The sequence below is a fragment of the Dermacentor silvarum genome, chromosome 5 (genome assembly GCF_013339745.2).
Source record: "Dermacentor silvarum isolate Dsil-2018 chromosome 5, BIME_Dsil_1.4, whole genome shotgun sequence".
NCBI classification, from domain to species: domain Eukaryota; kingdom Metazoa; phylum Arthropoda; class Arachnida; order Ixodida; family Ixodidae; genus Dermacentor; species Dermacentor silvarum.
In genome coordinates, this window is record NC_051158.1 from 184,975,161 (window position 1) to 184,994,794 (window position 19,634).

Genomic DNA, 19,634 nt, shown 5'->3' on the forward strand with positions numbered 1-19,634 from the left:
ACTCGTCCTCGATAGGCTTGCAGCCATCGTCCTCCTCGCCACCCCCGCCCGATAAGTGCACGAAGCACCACCGGAAAAAGTTCGTAGAGTGTGCTCACCGCGTGGTGTACAACCTCCCGCTTTCATGTGGAAAGCAATACATCGGGCATACTGGGCATTGTCTCAATGATCGGCTCCGCGAACACCGCAATAATGTAAAAAATGGCACCGGTGGGTTCTTGGCGATTCATTGTCGCGATCATGGCGAGGGGACGGATGGCGGCGACGCCATCCGCCCCCTCGGTAGGTGCAGCTAGCGCTGCTCTGCCAACTCACAAGAAGGGGCCATCGACCTCCGGGCTGGTGGCCTCGAGGGCCTCGTCTCTCGAGGCGAGGCCTTCTCGTCAAACCAACCGCTCGCAAGAGCGCGTGTCCAGCGCCTCGCAAGAGGCTATGGACACAACAACCAGCCAGACGGCGCCACTTGCGCCTAAGGAGCCGCGAGAGTCTCGCGATCGCTCCAAACAAGAAAAACTACGCATCACGGTGCCCGGAAAGGGCTCTGTGAAGTAATTCCTCTTTCTTAACACACAGCACAAAACCCACATTCAACATGGATACACAAATATTACAGTGGAATGTCCGAGGACTCCTCCACAATCTCGATGACATCAAAGAACTCCTACATAAGTATAATCCAAAGGTGCTGTGTGTCCAAGAAACACACCTCAAACACACGCAAACAGATTTTCTCCGACAATACGCCATTTTTCGTAAGGACCGCGATGACACAGTCGTGTCTTCCGGTGGTGTGGCTATTGTAGTCGACAGAGGTATTGCCTGCCGGGAACTAAAACTTCGTACGCCCCTAGAGGCAGTTGCTGTCCGAGGGGTGTTGTTTGACAAGCTGGTCACTGTCAGCTCTATATACATCCCTCCCAATTATCAACTACATAAAACCGAATTCCAAAACTACATAAATGAACTTCCGGAGCCATACATAGTTGTCGGAGATTTCAATGCACATAACACTTTGTGGGGAGACTCACGTTGCGATGCGAGAGGTCGCCTGATTGAAAATTTTCTGTTTTCTTCAGGCGCATCATTACTTAACAAGAAAGAGCCTACGTATTACAGCGTTACACATAACACATATTCATCCATTGACTTAAGTATAGCATCGAGTACACTAATGCCATACCTGGAGTGGTCTGTTCTCAAGAACCCGTTTGGGAGCGACCACTTCCCAATTATGCTAGGCTTAACAGAACACGATAGATGCTCGCCACACGTTCCCCGATGGAAAGTTGACTTGGCTAACTGGGAACTTTTCCGACAAATAACATATTTAAGCCGTGATGACATCGCCTCTTTTAACATAGACGATGCTGTGGCGTATATAACAGGTTTTATCATTGACGCATCTGAAAGGTGCATACAACAAACTAATGGACTAGCTAATAAATGTCGCCTGCCTTGGTGGAATGATGAATGCCAGAAAACACGTAAAAAGCAAAACAAAGCCTGGGGATTGTTTCGCAACTCCCCAACAGCTGAAAACCTGATGAATTTTAAACAAGCAAAGTCACAGGGCAGAAGAACGCGTCGACGTGCAAAGAGAGAGAGTTGGGAAAGGTACATTTCCAGTATAAATTCATACACCGACGAAACAAAAGTCTGGAATAGGGTAAATAAACTAATAGGCCGGGAGTCACATCCTCTACCCTTAGTAAGTAGCCAAGGTGATAGCCTGGAAGACCAGGCGGATTGTCTAGGTGAACACTTTCAATATATATCAAGTGAATCGCATTATACAGACACTTTCCTGAAGTTCAAAGAACGCGAAGAGCGGCAGCCTCTTAACCGCAAAGGTTCTTCGAGTGAGGCTTACAATCAACCATTTAGCTTAGCCGAACTTAAAGCATCTCTCGCTTGTTGTAACAACTCGGCGCCAGGTGGCGATCGTATCATGTATGAAATGGTTAGATACCTACACCCTGAAACACTGAAAACACTCTTATCTCTGTTTAATGCCATGTGGGCGGCTGGGTGTATCCCGTCCTCATGGAAAGAAGCCATAGTCATCCCTATACTTAAACAAGGCAAAGACCCGTACTTAGCCAGCAGCTACAGGCCAATAGCACTAACGAGCTGCCTGTGCAAGCTGTATGAAAAAATGATAAACCGGCGTTTAATCAGTTTCCTAGAAAATAACAAAATACTAGACCCCTTCCAGTGTGGCTTCCGAGAAGGTAGGTCGACAGTAGACCACCTTGTTCGCATCGAGGCCAACATCAGAGATGCGTTTATACATAAACAGTTTTTACTTTCGGTCTTTCTATATCTAGAGAAAGCGTACGACACGACATGGCGCTTCGGGATTCTGCGAGATCTTTCCGCGATGGGGGTCCGTGGAAATATGTTAAACACAGTCGAAAGCTACTTGTCTAACCGCACGTTTCGCGTAAGAGTGGGCAATGTTTTATCTAGAACATTCACCCAGGAGGCTGGCGTGCCGCAAGGGGGTGTACTTAGTTGCACACTCTTCATTGTAAAAATGAACTCCCTGCATACAGTGATTCCACGCAGCATGTTTTATTCTGTGTACGTCGATGATGTACAGATAGGTTTCAAATCATGTAACCTCGCTATCTGTGAACGACAGGTGCAGCTTGGATTAAACAAATTGTCTAAATGGGCGGACGTAAATGGGTTCAAAATAAACGCACAGAAAAGTACATGCATACTCTTCTCAAACAAAAGAGGCGTGACACCGGTACCAAATCTCACGATCAATCGAGAGGAACTATCCATGAGCAGTGAACATAAATTCCTGGGCATAATTCTGGACTCTAAGCTTACCTTCATCCGCCATCTTAAATATCTGAAGACAAAGTGTCTGAAGACTATGAACCTTTTAAAAATTCTCTCGCACACAACATGGGGTAGTGATCGAAAATGCCTCCTAAACTTGTACAACAGTCTTGTCCGCTCGCGCCTTGATTACGGAGCTATAGTTTATAACTCCGCAACGCCAAGTGCATTAAAAATACTAGACCCCATTCACCATTTGGGTATCCGCCTCGCGACCGGTGCTTTCCGAACAAGCCCGATCCAGAGTCTCTATGTAGAGTCGAACCAGTGGTCACTCCATCTGCAGCGTTCATATAGCAGTTTCGTATATTTTCTGACAGTACAAGCAAACAACGAACATCCTTCTTATTCCACCATAAACGATATGACCGCCGCTGCACTCTTCCATAACCGACCTGCAGCGAGGAAACCGTTCTCTTTACGTGTAAGGAATCTTAGTGAGCAAATGGGTGTTCCAGTGCTTGAACATCGTCCTATGGCTCCTGCTAAATTGTTACCGCCGTGGCAGTGGCGGATCATAGAGTGCGACACATTGTTCGTAGAGGTCACGAAAGACGCTCCAGAGGCGCACATTAAAATGCATTTCCTAGAGCTTCAATCCAAGTACTCGTGTACAGAGTTTTACACGGACGCTTCTAGGTCACATGCCGGGGTTTATTATGCAGTCCATCGTTTTCGGAATCCGGTGTACTGCACCCGGAGACAAGTATCTTTACGGCTGAGGCCTATGCAATATTATCGACTGTAAAGTTTATAATGAAATCAAAACTTCAAAAGGCAATTATATTTACGGACTCGCAAAGTGTTGTGAAAGCATTGCAATCACTCTGTAAACACAAAAACCCTGTACTTAATGAGCTCTATTCCATTCTGTGTAAAGCGTATATATCTAACCAGCATGTGATTATATGCTGGGTGCCGGGTCATAGAGGCATTGAGGGTAATGTTCGAGCAGATCAAATGGCCACATCAGTTACATCTCAGGCTATTAACCCTACAACTGCTGTTCCTGCAACAGATTTGAAGCTTTTCCTGCGAAAGAAACTGCGAAGCCACTGGCAACGCTTGTGGGACGCTGAAACAAACAATAAGCTTCACCTCATTAAACCACAGTTAGGTTTCTGGCCTCCCGTAACGAAAACACGACGAACTGATGTCCTATTCTGTCGTCTCAGAATAGGACATACATATGGCACCCACAATTTTTTGCTTACTGGTAGTGAACCACCAACCTGTGGTAGATGTGGTGAGAGGCTGACTGTCCTCCATGTCCTCGTGGAGTGCCGGGAAGCCGAAACAGAAAGAAAGAAATATTTTTCACAAGCGTACCGATATCATGTCCCGCTTCACCCCATTATGTTTCTTGGCGAAGAACCGATTTTTAATCTCAAAGCAGTCGTAGATTTTTTGAACGATGTGGTCCTGCATGTTATTAGCCCAACTAGTTCGTAGCGCATCCTCTCACCAGAGGATGCCGCTGTGATAATTTTTTATAGCGCATGCCTCCAGGCCCTTGTGGTTCAAGGGCTCTGTCTAGGCAGTAGTGCTTCTTTCCAATTACTGCATCTTAAATATTTTAAATATCGTGTCACTCTTTCTCAATGCATTCTTCATTGCATAGTACACCTCATTAGTCATTGCCATGATTTTAGTACATGTATATTTTACGCACTATACAGCGATTATTTTTAGGCCCCTTTACAGCCACGCTTCATCTACTTCTCAGAATTCATCGCTCCACTGCACACTCACAAACACTGGCATGGCGCTCTTTGGCCATAACTGGCCCTTGCGCCACAAAACACCACACATCATCAGAAACTGACAAGCCACTGCTTCAAAATGTTTGCCGAATAAAGAACAAAGAGCAAAACACACTAATCCTGACTGAATTAATGAGCGGAATGTTTGGATAGCTTGGAATGCATATTTAGCCCCGCTTTTAGAACAAGCATTATATGCGCTGCTTGCGCTGTTTGGACATAGCTTAATCAGCTCTGAAAGCGCTTTTGCATGTTCTCTGAAGCTGTGATCAAAGCTTCATGTCGTCCACCTAGTCACCGTCTACGATATCTCCGAAAACAGAGGTTTTTTAAGCCGCGCCGGCGTTATACACTTCCATTGTAAACAAGGAGGCAACAGCAAGCAATGGACACGTCCCCACATGATCAAACATGGCAGCGCCCACGAGATCGCCGCGAAAAGGATCAATAGCCAGGACAGGTGAGCTAGATGGTTTTTTGTAGAGATACGGGTGAATGAAGGTACAATGATTTAAAATTTTCCTTTTATTGCAGGAATGCATAACAGACCTGTTCTTAGAAAGGCTTGCTGTAAGCACCTTTTTGATGTTCCACTAAAAGCCAGAGTCATAAAAATTCTTAAGCTTGTAATTTTGTATAGCCGCTGGAGCAATGAAGCATGGCGTAGCACCTAAGCACATGCAAGAGTAAAAACCCCAAAAAGTTACAGTTTCAGGTCACCTGCAGAAATAGCAGATATCGATGTTGACTACAATACATCACAGCATTAACATAATAAACGACACAAAATTTAATACTAACAATAAAGCTTTATAACGCTAACAAAACCATGCAAAACACTGCACTGCAATGTCATTCATACAGACTCGCCGTTTTATTGGATTCCCAAGCTATTCGTGAGAAATGCGCGGCTTAAAACGACAATGACTATTACGTACAAATCTACAGTAAGAAGATAGCTAAACAATAATAACGTTGCAGATATAATGCTCATGCATCAGCACATACACAAACAAAAGCACGCCGGTCAGGCGAAAGGTTGCTTGAAGTTATGCCTATATGACAATGTTTACTGTTGTAAACATTACAAAATCACTTACTTCGCATAGCCGGGTGTTTTCAGTGGGCACAAAATCTTTGCACCTGATTCTGTGGAGCCATACCTTCCTTCTGCTGATATTATTGTCACCACGAGGAACGGATAATAACTTTTTTCCGTCCTCCGCGCTGTTGCTGCAACCGAAGGCACAGCAGCCCGGTATACTAGCACGCCATGCTGCAAACGTTGAATCCAAACGCATAATTCGTGCGTCCACTCAACCATCAGGTACGTAGGCACTTCTGGTTTGCAGCAACAATGTAACAGAGGCGCGTGAAGTACCAAAATCATCAAACTCCACGCTCGAAAACACAGACGTTCGTACATTCCGCCGTCGCAGTGACTGCTACTGGACCATTTGGGCTGGGCATGAAGGCGAAAACGGTCACGTGTCGCCAACCAGCCTATCGCAGGGTGCAGCAGCTAAATCAAAACCTTTCACTACTTTTGATAGAAGGGCTTTAGAATTTATCACCAACGCAAAGCAAAGGCAAGTGTTTGACGTAAAGCCCAGACCACGCATACGCTTGCGGACGCGCGCAAGCTCATGTTTGTGCGCTCACGCATGCGCAGACAGTGCGGAATGGCTCGTACGCGTCGAAACGGGGCTCGATCTCAGTGAACAGCTCCCCTCTGTTATTGCGCGCTTAGGTTGCCTTGCGTCGGCGCGCCTGGCTACACAGCTATGACGCGGTACATTCAACTCTCATTGAAGCAGATTTATTTCATGCTACATTTGCTGATTTATTTCATGCTGAAGGTGTGCTTCTTTCCTTTTTATGCTGACGTAACAGCTCTAAAAATATTACAATTACGTTTATAGATATCGAGGCATATTGAAACACTGCCAAATAACAAAGTACAAAGTGGCGTGTGTCAAGGCATCTATGAGTGAGCTCAATGAGCGCGTGCGTTCGTGCGTCTTTGTGGATGCAAACTGCCATTCCTCGTGAGGCGTGGCAGGTGCAAGGCGCGTAGACGCGAGCTTGCGCGCGTCCGCAAGCGTACGTGTGGTTTGGGCTTAATAGTTCAGCGGAAACCCACTAAGTGGAGAGAAGTAATTAAAGGGAAAATGAGACATCCACCATATCGTAGCAATTGGTACAAAGGAACCCCATATGGGTTCCTCGAAAGAAAAGCCTCACAGTTGAAGAAAAAATGTCCTGCTCTGGGACTCTACCTTTGTAGCAATTGCTACGATTGGGTGGATGTCTCATTTTCTCTTTAATTAATTCTCTCCACCTAGCGAGATTCTGCTGAACTATTACGTCAAACACTAGCCTTTGCTTCGAGTTGGTGACAAATTTGACTTCGCCTTAACATCTGCTAGCTGCCTGGTTAGCTCAGATGGTAAGAGCGGCTGCCCCGGAAAGGCGGTGGTCCCGGGTTCGAGTCCCGGACCAGGACAAATTTTTCTTAAACTGCGAGGCTTTTCATTCGAGGAATCCGAATGGGTTTGCTTTGTAGCAATTGCTACGATTGGGTGGATGTCTCATTTTCCCTTTAACTAGGTTAGAATCAGTGACGTGTTCGATCAATTTTGAAGAGATACTGGTGAGAGATATGGGAGGATAATAAGTGGGATCAGAGCCGTTTTCCAATTTAAAAATGGGTACTACCTGAGCTTTCGAACTAACGAGTTAACGAATATGAGGTGAATTTATTAGGCAAGGGTATTTTTAAGAAGTTTACTGTCGGGGTGGTCACAAGCATCTGACGATTACTGCACAAGTGAGCGAATGAGGTTCGCTATAGTGTCAGTAGTAACATTGATTTTGGCCACTAAGGAAGAGTGTTGAATAGAAGTTAGAATAGAATAGAGTGTTGAATAGAATAGAAGCTTGATAGAAGTTTGGTTAATTGCGGTAAACATGGAAGAGAAAGAGTAGTTTTGTACTTTAGCACTATATTCAAGTTTATTAGGTGGACCATCAGTGCTTGGTTGGTCGATCCCATTGGGTGTTGACTATCGTAAAAGTATATGCCAGAACTTACTTGGGCTAGGTAGGACGGAGAGCAAGTCTGATGACTGAAATTCAGTTGGGGTCCTTAGTATTGCTTTGTGCATTAGTGGTAGCATTGTCACGTTATAGAACTGTTATTCACTTTGGCTCTTCCTAAAGTAATTTTATTGCGATAGCAATTATATGGACACTTCAACCGGATTTCTGCCGTTGTCATCGCCGTCGCCGTGAGGTTCCGTATAGATAAAATCTTCGCCGCGCGCCGTATGCCCAAGCGGAAGCGTGCGGGGGACGCGGAGGGAGGCGGGGCGACGCTGCGCTCCGGCACCAAAGGCCTATCTTGCAACCGGGCGAAGGGTAACTTTCCACTCAATCTCCCACGCGCAAGCAAGGAAGTGGGAAGCCAGCGCCGGAGGAAGTGGGGGGGGGGGGGGGGGGGGGGGAGGGCGCACTTCTACTCTGCCAACAACCGCGCTCGTTGCTCGCCCGCACCGTCTCTTATCTCCACACGGCTCTGACCTTTGTATGCGCGCTGCATTCGCCGCTCAGTTTCCGTTGAAGCGATAGACCGCACGTTGTACCTTCTCCTGCTGCGGCGTATGCGCTTGCTGCCAGCGTTTTGACAGTCGTTGTCTGCAGTCATTCAGTGTGATCTATTTATGTTTGCTTGTGCGCGCTCACACCACGCTTGTTCATTCAGTTAGTAATAGTCGGGCCACATTTTCCAACGCACGCTACACATGCAATGCTGCCCGGATCGGCAGTGCAGTGCTACAGGTGTGTCCCTTCGCACGCGCTACCCACGGGAAGCGCTTCTCATCAACACCACCGTTTCACACGCGCCTTCTCGTGGTCATCGAGTCTCTCTTCATGTCGGTCTACTTACGACGCAGCACACCTGCTTACTTAATCAGCTCATGTTTACTACAATTCATATTGCTACCAAAGCCGCTCACCTTACTTCGTATGACATTGCTGTGTTGCTATCGCATTCATTGCTTCGCCCTTAGGACGAAATTGTGTGTGACATTTTTTTTTACGGTTCAGGAATGATTTCAGGTTCAAATTAAACCATTCATTGTTAGAATCGGAGTTTGTGGGAAGAGCCTGAATATATTTGTTTTCCAGTGTGTTTTTAAACAGCTCCCAGGTGGTATTGATCAACGTTACTAAACTAGCTTCAGCTTTCCGCCCGTGCTCTTACCGCCACTGTCTCCACTCCTTTGGCAGCCGCTAGATGGCGGCGCCGTTCCATCGCGCTCCACTGCAGACGCCGCAGCCTTCAGCTCGTGCGGATGGGCAGCTTGTGCGTGTTTCATGCTCGCTGGCATTCTCCCTAGTCCGAATTAGTGACACCATGCGAAATCGTTATCCACCTACCGCAACAAGATATATCGTGCTAGTTGGTTCATGCTGAAAGAATGGTAAACTGCACAGTAGAAATAAACACATACGACAAAGCGCAGAAGCTGCGTTTTTAAGTGTTGTGTGTTTCTTCCTGCCGCCTAAACATTTCATGCAGTTTATTTTTCCCCTGACAGCAGCTTGACACGTTTTCTAGCGGCTTTTACTTGCTTAACACTTTGGTCTGGGGCTGTTATACGCCAGCTAACGAGACCAAATTTATTATCCACAAAAATAACAGCACAACTTTCTTGTAAACCAATGAATGCTTTATTAAAGAAAACGAAGTAAAAAACAACTGTATGTCCCTATATATAGCCATGACTTAAACTGTCAGAAGGGACATAATCTAGGCAAACGATTTGAGCCTACGTGGAAACCAACACCACCTACAGCAGCTTGGCCCGTTTCCTCGCTGCCTTTACTTCAAGACTGGATCCCCGCCGCTACTCCAGGAACCTTGCATAAAAATGCATTTTTATGCAAGGTTCCTGCAAGCTATGCGTGTGTGCATGCGCGTGACTAAATAAAAATTAGCATAGCTTGCACAAGTGGCGCAAGGCTAAAGAAACAGCGGAGCTGATCGGCACCTAGCTGATCATGGTCTTACGGGTTATGCTTTTCCGAAATTGATTGATTATTGAGCAATTATTGATTACCTATTGATGGGCTATTGATTGCAAGGTATTGCAAATACGTGGCAAGGTATTGGCCACGTGTTTGGGCTAGGCTAAGCACTACCAAGTCATTCCCAGCATTTTCCAGAATTTATTGTTTATTGATCGATTATTGATTAGCTATTGATTGGCTATCGATTGGTTATCGCAAGGTGATGCAAGGTGCAGCAGTGCGCAGTGAAGTCATCGCTAGGTGAGTTCTTGCGAACGCTACGTGGGGGAAACAAAAAGCTTAAACAGCTCCGCTGTTAAAAATTAAATGATGCGTGCACTCAGTTCCTGAAAGCGCAATGGGCACCCAACACGACTCAGCGTATTCTCTCACAGGCCTTCTTAGATGGCCCAGAACAGGTCACCAAACATCTCTCTTCGTTTACGTTTTTTTTTTTCCCCGGTTGGTCCGACAGATATGAGTTAAGGTTCGGGAACACTTTCAGCACCGCAACCTCGGCAAGTGTCCACCTGTCTCGTGGCACCTCAACCGGCTGTCTATTGATAATATGCACGTAACACTTTAAGATGTCCTGCTCATGAAAGTGTAAATCACACACCATGGATTTCGCAGACTGTTCCCGGTTAGCACGAGGAATCGCTCTATTCAACGCCGAGCGAAGTGGCGCGCCGAACTGTCTACATCGTTCGATAGCCGCTTGTGCAGCCAGGAACGCAGCACGTCAGCATCGTCGGCTAATATCCTTAACAAACACGGCAAAGGCTACAGTTTCGTGGATGACATGCTTCCTGAAATGCATCGTCAACAACCAACCACTTCGTACACCAACGCTGCACCGCGTGTTTCGACCGGCCAGTTCGCGTAGCCGGCTAGTGGGGAAGTGAAGCTGGGTGCAACTGCAGCGCCATGAAGGCGCGGGTAGGTTGTGGTTCCGTGCAACACCGTAGAGTTTCACAACTGAAGCTATTCTAGTAACGTTGGTATTGACAGTGCGGGTTGAGTGAGAACTTTAGTTTTCATGAAAATATTGGCGTTCTTTGTTCATAGCTTCATCATTTCCTCTTTTCTAATTTGTGATTATTTTTTGTTGTTGGTGATCTCATTTTCAGTGGAAGTGATAAACAGATATGAAAAAGGTTATGCTCGCTTATCGAGCAGCAGATCGAGTGTATTATCTCGTATGGGCCCACAATATTACTTGATGTAGGTTGATGTAACTTGATGTCTCAAGTTAGATGAATTAATTTCTTTAAATGATTGCATGAAGTTCAGTTTCTTACAAAGAGGAGAGGCCATTTAATGCCAGGATTGTTAAATTTGTTCTTGATATCTGTTGTGGTGTGAGTGTTAGAGAAAGACAGCGGCTTGTTTGCTTAGTTGAAAGCGAACACCGAAAAGAGTTTACGGAGGCATTGCCTATGCATACCCCAGTTGTAAACAATCGTTGTGGTCGGTGAGGGAAGATACGATGTTTTTAAGAGGTCTGAGGATGCCCTCTCACCTTTGACTGTTCCTATTGTGGTCGCATAAGTATTGGTCGGAAAGTAGTACTTCTCTAGGCTCCTGACACTGCCCACGTTGGAGCAGCAACAATCTGCACACTTTACATGGCAGGTTCAGTCAATACTCTTGCTTAGAGCAACAGAAAAGGTGCAATTATTGCTTTGTGACTTGTCGGGATTCTCGATGTCACTGCATGGCCTATGAGCATGCGCCATCTAGTAGTGTCTGCAGGTTTATTGAACGAACACTAGCGTGATGTTATGCATGCTGCAAAGTGCTTGATGCTTTATAAGCCTCCCGTGGAATAGCTCAAGGGAGAGACTGCTACGTACGGTTGTCATAAATGTGCCCCGCCGGGGCCAGGAATAGCTAGAGCGGGCACTGACAGTGTGGCGTCTTCTGTACATGTTTGCATTTGCCTGATATGTGATAGAATTCGCTTTAATATTAAATGTTATTTTCTTCTGTGTGTCGCCTTGGCCTGCTCGTGAGGGGCTGCTCACCGACTCTTTCAGGAAGGAATCTGATATCAAGCCAGTGGGGAAATTTATCGCTTTCACCTAGGAAAAACGCAGGCTACATTCATGGCGGGAATGTCACAGGCCCAGCTGTGGAAGCACACCTCAAGCAGTTTCTCCAGACATCACCGTGCCCTACATTTTCATAATATTGACACATGTACATGTACATCTTTCACCGGTGACCGCTTTCCACCGGCGAACAAATGTTGAACATTGTCGCTCGGCGCAGGACACACCTGCACGTATCGTAAGCTTCTTGAATGTTATCAATGCTTCTATCCGTCGTCTGTGGTCACCGACGCTCATGTAATCTGTTTCTATGACCGACGTGAATTGTCTAGAATTTTCTGGAAGACACACGGGCACCAGGGAATATTCTGGAACCTTCGATGACTCGTGTATAAAAGCCGACACATTTCGCCGCTGATCAGATTTCGACGATCGCCGACTGTGTTCGCCGCTATCGTTGTGCTTCAAGTGTAGCTTGCTTTTGTGGGCACAGGTTCGCCCAATAAAGAATTAGTTTCGTCATACACAGTTTTACGACTGTTTTCTTCAGCGTCACTACTACGTGACAATATGCTTTGACTTAGTCAAAATGATTGCAAGCAGGACTCGTCTCTGTTAGGTTGCTCTTTGATGGCACTGCCTCAACGCACTTGCGAACCCTCAATTCTAGCTCATGTTTATGCACTCAAGTTGACTACTAGCTCAAGGCGATGCAAAGAACTATGCTCATTATATTCATGATTCCAATGGATTTAGCTGGGTCATTGCTGCAGCAGCCACATTTTCAGGAAAGTGAAATGCTAAATCGAGATTTTGGTGCGTGTAAAGGTCAACGGTAATCTGGATTTTCGTACTACAGGTTGCCTCACAGCCCATAGTGGACTTCTGGTGCATTAATATTGTTATACGCCAAGCTATTATTTAAATATGCCAGGTAGATAAATCGGAACGGTTGGCATTTTTCGGGACCGGCACAAAGGCAGCCAGCTGAACGTCGTCTTCCTTCTGGTCATTCACGCTCTTTCTGTCCTATGTTATAAGAACTATGACATTTCCCTGTTGGCAGAGGAAGCCCGCCTTGCAAGTCAGTCAGTCGTTCGTGGATTGTAAGGCTTCAGGTGGGCAACGTGCATGACTTCAGTTTTGGCCGAGTGTCGTCTACTGTTTGTGAGGCTTGCAATGCGATAGTTGACCTCGTTGAGGCATTCAAGTATAATGTAGAGCCCAACAAAGTGGGCCAAGAACCTCTGGCACAAGTCGCGCTCCCGTAAAGGCGTCCAGAGCCACACACGCTCACCAGGATCGAAATATACATGTAGGCGATGATCGTCGTAGCGGATCTTTGACTGGCCCTGCAAGGCCAGGGTGCGTAGCTAAGCAATGCGTTGTGCTTCTTCTGCTTGACAAAGGATCTTAGTAATACAGTCATTGACGTGAGCGAAGTAAGGAAACATGGTGTCGAGTGTGTAGCGACGCGGACAAGCTCAAAGAAGGAAGAACGGTGAGCAACCGGTGGTCTCGTGTCTCATGGTGTTGAAGGCATAGGTGACAGAAGGTAGGATAGTGTCCCAGTTCTTATGTGCAGAATCGACATACATAGACAGCATGTTGGCAAGCGTTCTGTTTGTGCGTTCGACCAGACCATTAGTTTGTGGATGGTATGATGTCGAATGGCAGAATCTTGATGAACACAGACGAAAGGTCTCTTCGACACTGTCTGCAGTAAATTGTCTCCCAAGATCACTGATTATAATGCGAGGAGCAGTGTTGTATGGAATGGTGTTCCTGAAACTAGTTCCTTTTGGGAGGAACGGAGGAACGCCACCGTTCTGTTAAGGGTCGGTGGAACTGTAACGGTAACTCGTTAGGTTTACGAAGGAACGACAGAGGGAACGGCGTTCCTTCTGTAAACGTTCCATGGCACTCAACAGATGCACGCACGTAGCAGCACATCATGCAGGGCGGATGGGCGACCGCATGAGGCGCAAAGAACTACCGCTTGCCTGTCACGTGACCGTGGTCAATTTCTTGCGTGAGTTCCCCGTTATATTTCTTTTATGACTAGACTTCGAGATTGTCACGTGACACTCCCTCCTGTACTGTGATTTATAGACAACCCTCCAACACCTCCCTAACACCACCCCTCTCACCCCCCCAGGAGGATCCAGACACCCCTCCAAAAAATTAATACAGACCAACCCCCTTCCCCTCTTACAGACTGGCACTCACCCTGGCATAAAATTACACTGATCTCATGCACTGTGGCAATCCCTTTAAGAAATCTTTACTCCTTGCAGAGGTGGACGCTACGTGGCCCTAATTTTGAGGCCCAATTTTGTTCAGTGTTGGGTTATTATGTTCTTGCAATTTTCAAACGTGGTGACAGAATGCCATGGGTGTTTAAATATAGTACTGAATTTATAATCCCGCCAAACGAGGCACACCTTCTGTACAGCGCTCGTTCGGGCCTGCCTGCCTTTGCCCACCTATCTCCACCTTCATTGAAGTATCTTTTGTGCAACACCGTCAGCTTGACATGCACTAATAAAGACAAACACCCTTCTAACATGTGATTTATTACGCTTGCTTAAAAGGTTAATTAGTGTACTTCTGCTAGTTAGCTGTTTTTCCATCACCATTTGTTGAAAACAAGCAGCCTTAAGTAAACAAAGCAACATGGTAAAAAGAGCGCTAGCCCCTTGAACCCTCCCCCCCCCCACTGCCTTTAGCAAAAAAAAATATAACCAATAACTTCGTATACCTCCCCCCCCCCCCCAAAAAAAAAGTAGAAATTCTGAAGAAAGCCCTGCTCTTGCAGTTTCTTTCCTCCATGGCAGCAAGCCGGCGCATTTGAAGACCGAATTGGAAAGTGCCATATGTGTTGGACTTGTACTAGACCAAGCACCAAAGCTGCACTTAGACATGTCTTGAGTATGTCCAGTGCTCCCTGAAAAAAAATTTGTCTAGGAGCGTTTCTTGGGACTCTTTTTATCTCCAGATAATCTGCTGCGGGCGATGTTCAAATTCATATAATATACATAGTTCGATGCGAGTTTTAAATTGCTCGCTTTATTTCGCCTCAAGATTATCAGACATATTTTAGTTTAAAAAAAAGAGCCGGCAGGTCCCATGCCCTGTGGGAATTGATATTATGTGAAGCAGTGTGCAGGGAGCCTACCAAGTTAACAAAATGACCATGAGAGTACCAAGAAGTAGGTGGCTGTTTCATGACCTACATGACACGTATGTCATGACATTCATGTCATGAGTCGTTCGCTACGTTTAAGAGACCTTAATTCGAAAGCCGTAGTCATGCTTGTGGATATGACTTCGACCATCAACTTTTAGCCTTTTCCTTCACTTAGTACCACATCCGAACCCATTCCATTGTTTTTTGAGTGTTCATCTTTTTTCACTGAGTCATTGTCATTTTCGTTGTCATGCTCATGACTATGACTTCTACTGCCATCCTTTAGTCTTCACTTAGTTCCCACGTCCGAACCCATTTCAGTTCCATTAGGGCGGCACTGCACGTTCGTCGAAACTTGAGCGCTAATTTCCTATTCTTGTACCTTTTGGTGAACTATTGTTTGTAAAAAGTGCTGCAGTTACGGGCCGTGTCTTGTGGGGTTTTGCTGATCTGTATGCTTTGCAGGTTTAATCCCCTTTACAAGAATGCCCTTAGGTGCACTGTAGGCACCTGTGTAAGTAAATAAAAAAAATGAAAGGTGGGTACTAACGAAAGATGCTCGTGCTCGCCCCATTTGACCACCGATGGTCACCGTGCCTACGACTAAACTTGTCGAATTTTTCTTCCTGGACGAACTGCGAAGCTTTCTTTCTGAGTTTCCTTTGTAGCTTTGTGCTGCATTCCGATTCGAGTGGATGACAATATTTCTCTTTAATGAACTCTACCTGCGGGCTTTTGCAGAACTGATTTGCCATTTTTAAGTGTGCATGTTGATCTTCTTTGAGGCAGAAATACCGCCATGGTTGAGCACTGCGGTGGCTCGGCCTCGAGATGAGCTTCCGGTAACCTTGCCGCTCACTTTTTTATTGTAGAAGCTTGCACATCTTTTACTAACTTCTAAACATTCAATAACAGATAACCATAGCTCCTGACTGCATGAGCTAACAGGTACAAATGACAATTTTTCACTCTTTGTGTTTTATTTCTTGCGTGCCATCTGCCACAAGTCCCAGACGACATGCGCTCAACACCGTTCTATAGAGTGCAACGCCATTCTGCGACCCAATGTGGACAAGTGGTGAACTACGCTCCAGAAGCGTCGGTCGGCACACCTAATACTCTAGCCACCACAACATTATTCTCGGCTGGGACTTCATGCTATTGTACATGCCAAACTTGCATTATCTCCAGTGTACGATGCCCCCTCAGACCAGTCCTCCTAGAGTGGTCATTGCCGCTAACACTGCTTGAAAAACTGAGGAGGATAGAAAACAGCAATGTTGTCGCTCTTTCACAGGCTGTGAGGAAATACCGTATTTACTCGAATCTAGGCCGACTCCGATTCTAAGCCGACCCCCCAAAGTTCGAAGTCCGAAAAAAAAAAACTTACCTCGAATGTAGGCCAAACGAAAAAGCGAGGACAGCATTCGCAAAATAAAACAGCATTATTTATTCTATGTCACCATCGCTCATTCTATGTCACCATCGCTGCTAGCCTCATCGCTATTGTCACGTAGTAGTGACGCTGAAGTAAACAGTCGTATAACTGTGTATAACGAAGCTGATTCTTTATTGGGCCAACCTGTGCCCACAAAAGCAAGCTACACTCAAAGCACAACAAAAGCGGCGAACACAGTCGGCGGTCGTCGAAAATCTGATCAGCGGCGAAACGCGTCGGCTTTTATACCTGAGTCATCGAAGGTCCCAGATTAATTAATACCTGATGCCCGCGTGTCTTCCAGAAAGTTCTAGACAATTCGCGTCGGTCATACAATCAGATAACTTAAGCGTCGGTGAAAATAGGCAACGGAAAGAAGCATCGATAACGTTCTAGAAACTTCCGATACAGGCGCGTCCTGCGCCGAGCGATAACGTTTAACATTTGTTAGCCGGTGGAAAGCGGCCACCGGTGAAAGATAAACATGTATATGTGTCACTATTGAAAGCCAGAAGTTTGAGCTCAGGAGGTGCCGATTTCAACTTATGTCTTAAGAAACCAAGCTTACGGGTTGCAGATGTACAAAAGTCATCGACATGCCCAGACCAGGAAAGGGTATTACTTATGGTAACTCCCAAATATTTGTAGTCGCTGACTTCTCTTATCCGAGAACCGTTTATAGTGTAGATGGGCAGGATATTTTTTGTTTGTTACGTGTAGGAGCACAGTTTTCTCTAAATTTAACTTAATTGACCAATCTGAACACCACTCATTAATACCTGCAAGACTGTTACTTAATGTGGTTTGATCTTCCTGACACACCACCCTACGAAATATCATGCAGGCATCTGCAAATAATCTAATGTGAACACTGGGATCTACAGCCGAAGTAATGTCATTGATATACATTAAAAACAGAATGGGGCTGAGTATGCTGCCCTGGGGTATGCCTGAGGCAACAGGTAAAAATGTAGAGCAGAAGCCATTGACATCCACGAATTGAGTTCTATTGCTCAAATAAGACTCTATCCAGTTAACTATAAAATCTCGAAGACCATGCATTGTAGGTTTCCTGATGAGTTTTTCGTGTGGTACACGGTCTTACTAAAATGAAGCAACAATAGATCAGCCTGTCCTGAAGAATCCAAAGACAATGGCAGTTTGTGAATAATGGTTACGAGCTGCGTATTAGTAGATAATTCCTTACGGTCACCGTGTCGAAATTCAGAAATTAAATTGTTAGTTTGAGGAATTTGTTAATAAAGTGTGCTACAACGTGTTATAGTGCAGTGGAACCTCGTTAATACGATCTTCATGGGAACCCGAAAATAAAACGTATCATCCAAAAATCGTATCATCCAAAGCAAGCCCCAAAACGTAAGAAAACAGGCTTACTTGGTTACAAACTCGCTAGCAAAGCTTCCTGTGGCGTCGAGTGATACTGCTCCACATAACACAGGCATTATGCGGAGCACCATCACTCAACATCACACGAACCGCAGCCAACACACTTTTATTGCGATAGCAATTATATATGTACACTCCAAGCAGATTTCTGCCGTCGCCACGAGCCGTACGTTGTATGTGCGAGTGAAAGCGTGCGAGGGACGCGCACTTTCACGGAGAGCAACCAGGGGATAGGTCGATGGCAAGCGCCGTATTCGCCGTCACCCTCATTTGCTGCTGGACAAGCTCCTCCATCAATGGTCACTGTGACGGTCAAAAGCAGGGAAGCCTGTGCAAGCAACGACAATTTGTTGGTCAGCGGCATGATCCCTGCAATTCCGCCGCACCTACTTAAGTTAGTAAGGGGATGTTTACAAGTTTATACGGTCGATAAAACTACTATCCTTCTTTTAGCTGTATATAAGTTTGCTATCGCAATCGATGTTTCGTCTTTCGTGCAAAACTGCATCTTTTTTTAGCTACTCTCCACTTTGGAAACCTGGGAACACAACCACACGATTATATATAGAAACATACTGGTCGAGGCTCACGGATTCAACGAATTACCAGCAGGAAGAGAGGACTCAAGGAACAGGACCTTATCCGATTAGTGCAGGCTCTGATTGTGAGCCGCATTGCGTACTCGGCACCATATTTAAATTTCAGTAACGCGGAAGTGGAGGTACTCGACCGGCTGGTACGCAAGGCTTATAATATAAGCAAGCGCTCGGACTCCCATCCGGAACGGCTACTTTTCGCCTCGAGGAGACAGGGATGTACACCAACGCTCGGGAAATCGTAGAGGCCCACTTGGTAAGCCAGAAGGAAAGACTACTACGCACAATAGCGGGACGCTGCGTCTTGGAACGTCTTGGATATTCCGTAAGGAAGACCAGCGCACTGACCAAAATCCCAACACGAATACAAGAAACTATGCACGTCTCACCGATTCCCAGGAACATGCACCCAAACTTCCACATCGGACGGAGACAAGCCCGAGCGCAGGCACTCGCGAGAAAGTATGGAAACAACCCCAATGTCTTGTACGTAGACGTGGCCAGCACGGCAAGAAGCACCGCATTCGTCACCAGCGTAGTCGACAATCATGGGACCGAAATAAATGCATCGTCGGTTTCCAGAGTGAGCGTTGCGGAGGCAGAGGAACTAGCGATAGCATTAGCCATCACGACGAGACTGCACTGGGATTGCGTCATAGTTCTGACGGACTCTCAGACGGCATGCAGAAATTATTCCAGGGCCATATTTTCCAGGGCGGCACATCACATTCTGAATGGAGCGCACCAGCTGCCACCATACATACAAATCGTGTGGACTCCGGGGCATGAGTCCTTACGCGGCAATCAGCAGGCACACGCCTACGCCCGAGCGCATGCACACCGGGAGCCATGAGATGACCGCGCCGAGCAGTTCCAACCACAGCCCATACCATTAACCTACACTCACATCCTACAACACTATCGCCTTTCACGAAGAACACTACCCCCACCGCATAATGCTCTGACGCGAGAGGAAGCCGTAATATGGCGAAAACTGCAAATAAACACATATCCACATTTGAGTCTTTACCACGCCATACACCCTGCACTGTATTCCTATAAATGTCCACACTGTGATCAATGTGCAGCACTTTACCACATGGTATGGGCTTGTGAAAACACACCACAGCTCACACCTATAACACACCCCACGACACGGCAATGGGAGGCAGCGCTGTCCAGCTCTGACTCGACGGACCAGCTCAACCTGGTCAATCGAGCGAGAAGGGCAGCTAAGGCCGCTGGACTCCTGGACTG

At 46.2% G+C, this 19,634-nt stretch overlaps 1 protein-coding gene and 1 non-coding gene across 2 annotated transcripts in view; both read left to right on the forward strand.

Annotated features, from left to right (window-relative positions):
* The window catches only part of LOC119453949 (protein farnesyltransferase/geranylgeranyltransferase type-1 subunit alpha), a 32,938-nt gene that overhangs the window by 6,531 nt on the left and 6,773 nt on the right, over positions 1-19,634 (forward strand). The gene's annotated exons all lie outside the window — the stretch shown is intronic.
* Trnas-gga (transfer RNA serine (anticodon GGA)) lies at positions 7,048-7,123 on the forward strand. Its single transcript has one exon. It is a non-coding gene; the product is annotated as a tRNA-Ser (tRNA).